An 11936-nucleotide genomic window follows, 5' to 3' on the forward strand; every position below is an offset into this window, starting at 1 on the left:
CTTTGACTTTGGAAAATTGTTTAGTTTACCTGGTTTAGAGCCATTCATTAGATTTCTAAGTGACACCTGGAACAGGTGGAGTGAGCCATGTCTCCTAACTATGTTGGAAAGAGACTTTATCTGCAGTTCTGTCTTGTAGCGTAGACTCTGCCCCTGGTACGTAATTAAAACTGCTTACACTGAAAAGAAACAGTACGTGTTTTTGATTTTTAAAAGGCATGGGAGGCCGGGCGCGGTGGCTCAAGCCTGTAATCCCAGCACTTTGGGAGGCCGAGACGGGCGGATCACGAGGTCAGGAGATCGAGACCATCCTGGCTAACACGGTGAAACCCCGTCTCTACTAAAAAGTACAAAAAACTAGCCGGGCGAGGTGGCGGGCGCCTGTAGTCCCAGCTACTCAGGAGGCTGAGGCAGGAGAATGGCGGGAACCCGGGAGGCGGAGCTTGCAGTGAGCTGAGATCTGGCCACTGCACCCCAGCCTGGGCGACAGAGCGAGACTCCATCTCAAAAAAAAAAAAAACTAGCCGGGCGAGGTGGTGGGCGCCTGTAGTCCCGGCTACTCGGGAGGCTGAGGCAGGAGAATGGCGTAGACCCAGGAGGCGGAGCTTGCAGTGAGCTGAGATCCGGCCACTGCACTCCAGCCTGGGCGACAGAGCAAGACTCTGTCTCAAAAAAAAAAAAAAAAAAAAAAAAAAGGCATGGGAATATGGGTTTTTAAAAAAATTGTTTTGTCTAATTTAGAAAATTTAAATGACCTCAAGGTCACTTCAGGCCTCATCCCTCCATCCCCGCTTGAGCTACCAGATCCAGAAGAGGCATTTGCATGGCAGCCACCCAGAGCTGCCACCTCCAGAGCTGGCGAGGGCAGGATGGAAACTGGGAGGGAAAGGGGGCAGATGCTGGTTCAAGGAGTCTAAACCCACAAGTGCTGAGCAAACTTGCTGGGCTGCAAGTTTACCTGCAGCCCACGAGGTGACCCAGTAGTTCAACAAACTGCTAAGGACCTGAAAATAGCACTTAAGCCTGGGCTACTTGCTGGGCCTGCATCCACTCTAGGGTCACGCCTGGAGTCCTGGCACTGCGGACGCACCCCACCGTCCCCGGGGAGAAGCGCTGGGCTGGGAGGGGCCTGGAGCCTTGTCTAGGGTATCACTTTTGCAAATTCATTTTGTTCAGCAGCACAGGATGGCCGCTGAGGCCCGGGCCCTGGCCTGGGTTGGCATTAGTGCGGCTCTACTGGAGTGGGCGCAGAGCTTTGGGAGTTCCCCACTTCTGGTCGTGTTTTGGCTTGTACAGCTTGGCTGCCTTCTTGTTCTGGGTGATCCCGAGCTTGGTCTACTTGAAGGATTCCAAGCACTTCCTCATGGACTTGTGGAAGATATCCCAGTCCTGCTTCTTGTCCTCAGCTGGTGTGGCTGTAGCGATGCATGTACTCCTTCCCCGGCTTGCACAGGTACTGCTGCAGCATGTGGTGCATGACCGTGTGCTCCCCGTACCAGATGCTCTGCCATGCCGCCCCAGGGACTGAATGTCCAGACAGACGGCGCTGATGTTCTCCCTCAGGAGGTAGGAGACAGAGGCCACCATAGTGGACAATCGTGGTGTGAAGTCCACGTTTACCACATTATTAGCACTTGGGGAGCTGATGAAGGCCAGGGACCTCAGGCACTCTCCCTTGGTCACTTAGCTGATGGCATCCTTCAGGTTCAGCTTGTGGAAGACATTGAGGATCCCATCTGGAGACTTCTGGGCCAGCCTTCTCATGAGGACTCCGCTGAGGAAATTCTTGTCAAAGTGGGACCACATCTCTCTGAGATAATTGTGCCTGATATGCCTGGATATGTCCTTGATGGCCAAGAGGATGTGGTCGAAGGCGTGGCAGTGCAGCTTCTCATGGAGCATGGGCTCCCGATGTTCACTCCTCTTCACCTTCAGCCACTGCACCAGGGGCTTGATGGTCAGACCCCAGAAGATGACCCTGAAGATGATGACGGTGGTGCCGACAAACAGGTTATTTTCCTTGACCTTGTTTCCATTCAGAAGCATGACCAGGATGAAGGCCATGGCCCCATGCAGGCCTCCATAGGACATGACCACCTGGTCTGTGATCTCCAGCCGCACCGTCCAATAGCAGTCCAGGAGCCAGGACTGGATGACACTGATGGCGTCGGCACATGAAGGTGAAGGGCAGTGCAGGAGGAGAAAGGCCCTGTTCCACATCCAGATGAGCAGGTGCATGGCTAAGATGCCCAGGGACATGAAGATGGGATTGGTGCCACTGGCCAGCATCTTAATGGTGTAGCACATGGTGGTGGCCAACTGCTCCTAGATGTTGGCCTTCACATACTTATGGCAGCAGATGCCACAGAAGATGATGGCCAGGATGGCCTCCAGCAACAGCTTCACAGACATCAGGATGGACAGGTAGGAGATGACGAACATGAAGCCAGGCTCAATGATGTGCACGTGCTTGGTGAGGTGGGTCACCAGTGACAGCGGAAAGGCAAAGACCACCCCCATCAGCGGGCCCCCCAGGCTCACCACAGACTACACCTTCCATAGAGTCCATGCTGGTCACGTTGTCACCACCCAGTGTCACAAAAGATTGAAACATATTGTACAGAAACACAATGATAGAGTCATTCAGTAGCTACTCCCTGAAGATGATGGTGAACATGACCTCATTGACATGAACCTCCTCAAATGCAACCAGGACAGCTGCCGGGTCAACAGTGGTGATCAGGCTGCTGAACAGGAGGCAGTCCAGCAGCCCTATCTGCAGGTTGCCCATGAGCCTGCTAAGGGAGATGCCATAGAGGGACAGGATGGTGGTGGCTGTATTCCACATGGTGCTGATGACCTTGTACAGCAGGATGGTGCCCAGGTTTCCAAAGAAGAGCCTGTTGGGGATGAAGTAGCTGGTGTCTAACATGATGGGGGACATCAGCATGAAGGATGCTATGTGTTTGGCCACCCAGATGGGCTGCCCGGCACCAGGCCCAGGATGATGAGCAGGGCGCTCTCAGGGACCATGCTGGTGACCTTGTGGGACAGGTAGAACCAGTCCTGGCCAGGTTGGCCTCAAGGATGCAGAGCACAATCATATACAGGTCTTGGACATTGGCCCGTTCAAAGGCGACCACCTGGGAGCTCTGGCTCACATCATGCACACTACTGTGGTCCTCCTTGACACCCCCTCACCCATAGCAGCCACCCCAGCACCAGCACCAGTGCCATCGGCAGCCCCCCGCAGCAACATCACTGCTGTGTCTCAATGCCAGCCTGGGACACACATGTTGTGGGGAATCCCAGCTGTGCTTGACTGATGCACCCCGCTGGTGCTGCTGAACTCACAACCCAGCAAGGAGCCCCCGGGGCTTTGGGGCTGTTGCTGATGGCAGTCCCCTTGTTTTGTTTTTTAATCAGATGTCACTTTTATAAGTACACACAGATAAAATATCATCAAAGTAAGATATTCTTAAAACTTTTTTTTAGTTCAAAGTTCTTCTGTATCACTTTTGACTTAAAGTCATCAGTGCCCTCATTTTCCCACATTGTTTTCTGTTCCATCAAGAGAAAGGGACAACAAACTACCACCCATGAGCCAGATGTGGTGCTCCACTCATTTTTGCAAATAAAGTTTTGTTGGGGCCGGGCGCCGTGGCTCATGCCTGTAATCCCAGCACTTTGGGAGGCTGAGGCAGACGGATCACGGGGTCAGGAGATTGAGACCATCCTGGCTTACAAGGTGAAACCCCGTCTCTACTAAAAATATTAAAAAAAAAAAAAATAGCCACGCGTGGTGGCGGGCGCCTGTAGTCCCAGCTACTCGGGAAGCTGAGGCAGGAGAATGGCATGAACCCGGGAAGCGGAGCTTGCAGTGAGCCGAGATTGCGCCACTGCACTCCAGCCTGGCAGCCTGGGCGACAGAGTGAGACTCCGTCTCAAAAAAAAAAAAAAAAAAAAAGGCCGGGTGCGGTGGCTCAAGCCTGTAATCCCAGCACTTTGGGAGGCCGAGACGGGCGGATCACGAGGTCAGGAGATCGAGACCATCCTGGCTAACACAATGAAACCCCGTCTCCACTAAAAATACAAAAAAATTAGCCGGGCGTGGTGGCGGCGCCTGTAGTCCCAGCTACTCGGGAGGCTGAGGCAGGAGAATGGCGGGAACCCGGGAGGCGGAGCTTGCAGTGAGCCGAGATCGCACCACTGCACTCCAGCCTGGGCGACAGAGCGAGACTCCGCCTCAAAAAAAAAAAAAAAAAAAAAAAAGACACGATCTTGTTCTCTCACTCAAGACTGAAGTGCAGTGGCATGATCTAGGCTCATGACAGCCTCAATCTCCTAGGCTCAAGTGACCCTCCTGCCTCAGCCCCCCCAAGTATCTGGGACTATAGGGGTGCACCACCACACCTGAATACTTTTTTTTTTTTTTTTTTGTAGAGACAGGGCTTTGCCATGCTGCCCAGGCTGGACATCTTATTTTTTTAGAAAAAGAGTCTCGCTCTGTCACCCCAGGCTGGAGTGCAGATGGTGCCGCCATCATAGGTCACTGTAGCCTCAACTCCCAGGCCCAAGGAGGGAGCCATTCTCCAACCTCAGCCTTCTAAGTAGCTAGGACCATAGGCACACCCCACCATGCCCAGCTATTTCATGTTTTAATGTTTTTGTAGAGATGGGGGCGTCACTGTGTTGCCCAGGCTGGTCTCAAATGCCTGGCCTCAAGAGATCCTTCTGTCTTGGTTTCCCAAAGTGCTGAGATTTCAGGCGTCTCACACCTGGCCTCATGCAGGTCCCATGCCTGGCCTCACTTAATTCTTGACCAAATAACCTATTAATAGGGCAGTTGCCAAGTGGTGGTTCTCTAACTTCATTCTTCCTGTATTGATTACTGGGTCAGTGGTCATTCTGTGGTAGGGAAGACTTTTCTCTTTGATGTTTGTTTATTCAGGTATATCCGTGTGGATCGGGGGCGGCGGCGAAGTTTGCACATTGTGCAATTGAACAAGTTGTGATACGTCCCTGCTGTCATTGATTTTGATGTCCAGACTGCCTCTGGCTTGGCCAGTGGGAGCCCCTAACTTGGGCCTGTTTCCGTATCTCCCTCAGGACACCAGCCATGTCCTTTGCTTCCTACAGCCTCCACACACTAGCCTCCTGAAGCGACACGTCTCTCATCAGACGTCTGTGAGTGCAGACCCTGCCTCCCAGGAGGTCTGGAGGTCAGAAACTCTGCTCCAGGTGAGAGCTGAGCTGGTCTCAGCTTCTGTTTCAAAAGAAACTATTCAGCCACCTTCCACCATGTGGGGCAGAGTCCCAGAGGTGGCCCCTCAGCCTGGGGCTGATTCTAAATTGTTGGTATTTTTCTGCAATGACATTTAGAAAACATGAAAATAAATCTGCCTACCCACCTAACTTACATGCCATGGATGGTGTTTTTCATCCCAGGACCCCCCTCCGTCGGAGTTGTTTCATTTGGCTCATGGTGATATGATCATTGCAGAGTCTCTCGGTGTCCCTCTCTCGTGGTGTTGGAGATGTTTCCTATGATTACCATCATGTGGATATTCAGCACTGCCCCAGTAGCACTTTTGTGACATGGAATGGTGAGGGGTTTGTGCAGCCTCCACAGGCCTTCTGTTGATTCAGGGGATCCAAATAGTAGGTGACAGAATCTTTTGTTTTCACAGGAGGCTCCAGCCTCTCACAATGGTGTGGGCTGGCTCGCTCCCTGAGTCCTGGCTGTGTCTTCTGAGCACACCTTGGAGAGATCTGGCCGGTGCTGCTTCTGATACTGGATCCTAGGACTGATCTGGTAGCCACAGCCTCGCTGTTGATGCCTGGTATGTAGATAAGACAGGATTCTGTCTCCGACCTCAGACATAACTCCTAGTATGTGGAGTGCTGTGCTTTTTGAAGCCTCCAAACCATTTCACAGCAGCCTCAGGTGCTAGAATGGTAGGAACCATTGCCCCTGTTCACAGAGGGGACCATGATACCCAGACAGCTCTTGGCTGTGTGGACAGTGGGATGTGCTGGCCATGAAGAGGACAGGAGACCATGACAAAGGCTTACAGGACAGAACTGGAAGGTTCTGCTGTTTCCTGGACCAAAGCATTAATGCTTCTTGTTTTTTTAATTAAGAAAAAAATTGTAATTGTAAAATATACATAACATAAAATGTACTGTCTTAACCATTTCCAAGTGTACAGTCAGTAGTGTTAAATACATTCACGTTGTTGTGCATCCAATCTCCAGAATCTTGCAAAACTGAATCTGAACCGGACGAGGCGTGGGAACTCACTCCTGTAATCCTAGCACTTTGGGAGGCCGAGGTGGGAAAGATTGCTTGAGGCCAGGAGTTTGAGACCAGCCTCGCCCATATAGTGAGACCCTGTCTCTCTCTCTCTTTTTTTAAACAGAGTGTCGTTCTGTCGCCCAGGCTGGAGTGCAATGATGTGATCTCGGCTCACTGCAACCTCTGTCCCCCAGGTTCAAGCGATTCTGCTGCCTCAGCCTCCCGAGTAGCTAGGGTTACAGGCACCTGCCACCGCACCTGGCTAATTTTTGTATTTTTAGTAGAGTTGGGCTTCTCCATCTTGGCCAGGCTGGTCTTGAACTTCTGACTTCATGATGCACCTGCCTCGGCCTCCCAAAGTGCTGGGATTACAGGCGTGAGCCACCGTGCCCAGCCCCCCCATCTCTTTTAATAAAAAAAAGAAACTGAACAATTAAACAATAGTGGTGTCTCCTCCACCATCAGCAGTGCCTTTGTGTTTTGCCATGAAGTGATGGCCCGGGGCAGACCCATGCCCAGCATAGTGGCACCATAGTTAGCCTCCTGTCCGCCCCCCACTCCCCCACCTCCTCCAGAGCATGAGCAAGCAGCTGTACTCATGGTGTGTGGGGGCCTGGCGCCCTCCTACATGCAGCCTGGCCTGCTTCCTCCCCTTCCGCCTCGCCTCTCCCCGCTCCCTCTCTGGGCAGTGTGCCCTAGGCACACAACCTGTAGTCTGGTGCCCATGGCGTCTGTGCATCAGTGTGCTTGGGAGACTTTGGCTTTGTTGCTGACAAAATTCTTGAGGGCTTTCTCCAGAATGAAGGACCTGTGGGTGATGGAGTTAAACTACAGAAGAGCCTCCTGTCACTTTTTCTTTGGTTCTGGGGAAAAGCTGTGGGCCTGCCTCTGCCACAGTCTCTGCAGCCAGTTCTGTGGCCCCATGCTTTGCCATGTGAAGGATCTCTCAGAGCATAGGTTCCCCCAAATCCTCACCCTCGGCATCACCTGGAAGGAGAACGAGGAAAAGCTGGGGACCCCATCTTGGGCCTCCTGAGTCACAGAGCCTGCAGTGCCCTTCCTGCTTCCAGAGCAGACTTGCTGCGTGTGCCTAGCTGGTGCCTGGGGGCCTGGTTTGTTGCCAGGGCCCCGCTTCTCCCTGGGGCCCTAGGGCGCTTGCTCAGCGCTCTTGCATGTGGCTTGACCTGGCAGGGGCAGGGGCCGCTGCACTGTGTCACCTTCTTGTCTGCTGGTTCTGCCTACTGAGTGAGTGGAAATACACCTACTTTCAAGGGCCAGCCAGAAAGGCTTTTCTGGGCTGTTGCCTGTGAGGATTCTGTGTCCTCACGGGCCAAGGGAACTGGCAGGGGGTTGTCCCTGCAGAGGGCAGGAGGTGCCTTTCCCTTCTTCCCAATGTTCACTTCCTCTTGGCCAGACCTTGGGTCGGGTGAGCCCTGCTCAGAATGACTTGCAGTGGTGGGACGAAGTGCCCAGAGATGCTCCACTTTTTGCCTCTTCCAGTTGAGACAAAAAACAAAATGTGAGAAAACTGAGTGGGTAGGAGTCAGAGAAAGGCAGCTGTGGAGGTCCGTGTCCCCCAAGGCCCCTTGCCGCTTGCCCAGGCCTATGCTGCACCTGCCATACAGAAATCCCTGCCCGTCCCTGCTAGCCCTTATTTCCAGATGCAGGAAGTGAGGCTCCCGGGGTTGCCCTGCTCTCACTAGTTGAATCCAAGGTGTGTGCTTGCTCCCTGGTGGCCCTGTGGGCCGTAAAGATGGCCAACGGCCCCACAGGCCACTGTGTTCCTTTAAGCGAGGACAGAGACACACTGGAGAACTGTGTCTGATTCCTGCCTGAGCCCCAGGTCTGGCATAGAGGAAGGCTGTGAAGGCGACACCTTCCTGCCCTGCTCCTTCCCGCTCTGCTCTGCGTGCTGTGGCATCTAGCAGGTGTGTCCTGATCTCTCCTGTGTGGAGCCCAGTGGCCGTGCTGCTTGGGCAGGAGGCATGGCGCTCATGAGGCAGGATATGCGCCAGGCCAGCTCTGGCTGTGCTGGGCTGAAGGGGTGCTTTGGATGCTGCAGCGCTGCGGGGCGGTAGATTGGAGGGTCCTGGCTGGGGGCCAGCTTAGCTTGTTTCCTGCTGCCTCTGAGTCTGTGTGGCTGTGGCCAGGTCCTCGGGGGCTCCTGCCCTTGGGAGCCCTCCATATCTGGAGGGTGGGAGTTCCTGGTGCATTAGGAGAGGCTGCCTCCTAGAGTCAGAGCTGATGCACACACCACCTCGGCTGACCTCCAGACTTGGGGGTGTGGAGGGCAGGACCTGGGGGCCTGAGCCTGTGCTCCTGTCTGTGCTACCCTTGGGGACCTGTCGTCATCCTCAGCTCTCAGAGAGATCCACTCAGGGAGGGGACATTGCTTGGGTTTTAGACACATAGGAATTGATCATGTCATATGCAAATTTGATAAATTTCTCAAAACAACCCAGGGAAATCCAGTCAATTACATATGTGTCTTCTCTGGGCAGAGTCCCTCTCCTGGAACATGCTTTGACAGTTTCTTTTCTGGGCCTTGGGATCTTGAGGCCTTGGTGGCTGACAGCATGTCCCAGAGAAGACCCTGAGCACTTGAAGGGCTGTGGTGTGCACATGGCACACACAGTGTGGCCTCAGAGTCACTGGGGAGAGCGGGTCCTATCTGGAAGGGCGGTGAGTTGGGCCCTTCCAATGAGCTAGTGAGGCCTTTAGGCCTCAGCGACACTGAGAGGCCACCCCGGTGAGCTGGAGGGTCTATCCACCCCCAGCCTCCAAGGCTGAGGAGAGTGCCGCCACAGCCCTGGCCTGGCTGCCGAGGAGGGTGCTGCGCTGGCCGCGGCTGCTGGGACTGCAATTGTTTGGATGGTCACTGACCACGCTTTTGTTGTCGTTTTTCTCCTCACTTCTGGGCTCATTCTCATTGCTTGCTTTCTCCACTTCCCCCTCCTATGTCCGGTCCCATGTTTCCCCTTCCCCACCCTGTCCTCTCATGCTCTCCTCTTCTGCCTCTTCCGGCTTCTCTCTGTTCACCGTCTCAGGTGGAGGTTCTGCACTACCGACTCTGTCTCCAGTGCCCACCACAGCCCCCTGCAGCCCAGCCTCCAGGCCCTCCACACCTACCAAGAACATGCTGCGCTCCTTGATTCCCTTCCCCTGCCCAGAGTGCGTGTCCGTGCCTGGCAAAGCAAGGGGCTGGCTGGGCTCAGCCGCAGGTAACAGAAGCTACTTTCAGGCAGAGCGAAGCCCCTGTGTTGCGGGAGGCAGAGATCAGCCTCCAGCCTGGCCTGGCCCTTGGCTTTGCAGACTGGCCCGGTTTGTGGGGGTGGGGTGTGGCTGTGTGGCAGAACAAGGCACGTGGCCCAGACTGGCCAGCTCCCCACCAGTGGAGGAGTCCCAAGGTCTCTGGTGTTGAGACTCCTTGCTTGGCCCTGGTTTGAAGAGCTGGAGTCGTGAGGCCTCTGCAGTGGCCCAGTTCACCCCCACTCTGCAGGGCCTGGTGCTCAGGAAGGAGCTGAAGACACAGAGGCCTGGGACTTGCAGTAATGTGGGTGCTGCCCTGTTCAGAACTGTCACCCACGCTGGAGGTTCTGTGAGACTCTGTGTGTGAGGCAGGGGGTTGGCGAGGACCTGGAGCTTGGCCCTATAGCCCACAGAGGCTGTCAGTCCTTGATGGCCCGGCCTGGGCCCCGCCTTCACCTAGGGAGCCTCGGCCACTCGTAGACACCTCCAGAGGGGGATGAGAATAGGTAGCGACCTCATAGAGGTCATGGTCTGCCTAGGCACAAATGACAAGTGTATGGATGGATTTGAGGTCAGTGAAGCAGAGTTCAGGCCCATGGGGGATTTCGGAGACGACAGAGTTAGCGAGTCTGTGAGAACCCGGGGGATGAGCCGTGCCCACAGCCAGGGGCCTTCCCCGTTCACCCTGCAAAGGAGCACACGTGATTGAATGGGAATTTGAGCACAGGATGGATAAACATGGGGGGCCTGAGTGCCGGTGGGATGAGTGGCAACCACAGCATGTGGTGGCATCCCTGTTCTGCGGAAGCCACTGGAGAAGACTTGGGTCAGGGAGGGAGGGCAGTGTCCAGGAAGCATCTAGTAACCCCCATGGCAGTAGGGGTGACCAGGGAGGTCCTGGAGGGGTGAGCTGAGGTGTTGTGAGGCTGGGCCCAGTGGGAAATGTGGGGCTTTGGGGACACATCTTTAAGAAGCAAGCAGGTACGACTGTGGCCAGGGACTCCACGTGGGACTGTGGCCCAGGAGAGGTGCAGAGCTGAGAGAAATCTGTGGCTCCGCAAACCTGTGGGAAAATAGCCTGAGGCTTTCATGTGACTGCCAGGGACAGGGCCCGACACCAGCCCCTCCAGACCCTCTGGAAGGACCAGGTGAGGCTGGGTAAGTGCACCCGCAGGGAAGGCAGGTTCCCAGTTCCCATGTGGATGCCGTCCCCTCCCGTGAGTTGAGGGAGCATGTCATGGCTCAGGATCCCAGGCCAGGATGGGAGGGAGGGCCGGGGTGAGACTGGAGGAGAAGGACGCTGGTCTGACTTCCCACCCGCTGGTGCCCTTCTAGTCAGGTAGTATAGGGACTGGTTTTCTCCTTCCTTCCAAGGCAATGCAAATTCATTGCCCAAAGACTTAAAGATACAGCTAGATAGAAGAAAATAGCCGGGCACAGTGGCTCAAACTTGTAATCCCAGAACTTTGGGAGGCCAAGGCATGCAGACTGCTTGAGCTCAGGAGTTTGAGACCAGCCTGGGAAACATGGCAAGACCCCTGCCTCTACAAAAAAAGAAAAGAAAAATTAGCTGGGTGTGGTGGTGTGTGCCTGTGGTCTCAGCTACTCGGGAGGCTGAAGTGGGAGGATCCCTTGAGCCCAGGAGGCAGAGGTTGCAGTGAACCGACATCATGCTGTTGCACTCCAGCCTGGGTGACAGAGTGAGACTCTGTCTCAAAAAAAAAAAAGAAAATACCTCCCACCCTATAGCTCCATTCTCAGCCTCAATCACTGATCTGTGGGGTGTGTCACCTGGACCTGTGGGGACATTTTCCTGACGGGGAGACTTGAGTGGGCAATGATGTGAGCAGTGGTCCATGCGGGGTCTGCAGCATCCCAGGATATACCCAGAGGCCGGGCCCTGCACCAGCCTCAGCATCACAGATGGGTTGAGGCCCAAAGGGCTGGGGGTAAGCATGGAGAGGTGAGCATGTCCACTCGGACTCAGTGCCCCGTTCCCCTGTCCTCATCCACTCTTGATGCTCCCACCTGCCCTCCCAATGCTGAGCAACCAGAGAAAGCCCACGGCCAGCAAAAAGGCTTTCCTCACGGGTGTAGGTCTCCAGGATCCTGCTTGTACATTGTAAATCTAAAGCTTGGCCTGTTAGCTTGACTGTGTTCTTGTCTTGGGATTTTCCTGACCACAAGTCTGTGGGCAACAGAGGAATTGATATCCAGGGATTCTCCTGGGCTGAGCCCTTACCTAGCTGTGTCCAGAATGAGGAGCAGTTGGAAGGAATTGGGGAGGAAAGCGAAGGTACTACTCTGTCACCCAGGCTAGAGTGCAGTGGCACGATCCTAGCTCACTGTGCCAAGAACTCCTGGGCTCAAGTGATCCTCCCACCCTAGC

The 11936-nt window shown here is 54.6% G+C and overlaps 1 pseudogene; it reads right to left on the reverse strand.

Moving 5' to 3' along the window:
- Window positions 1-1122: 1122 nt before the first annotated feature.
- LOC100430086 (sodium/hydrogen exchanger 3 pseudogene) lies at window positions 1123-3237 on the reverse strand (annotated as a pseudogene).
- Window positions 3238-11936: the final 8699 nt, after the last annotated feature.

The sequence above is a fragment of the Macaca mulatta genome, chromosome 10 (assembly GCF_049350105.2).
Source record: "Macaca mulatta isolate MMU2019108-1 chromosome 10, T2T-MMU8v2.0, whole genome shotgun sequence".
Classification (NCBI taxonomy): Eukaryota; Metazoa; Chordata; class Mammalia; order Primates; family Cercopithecidae; genus Macaca; species Macaca mulatta.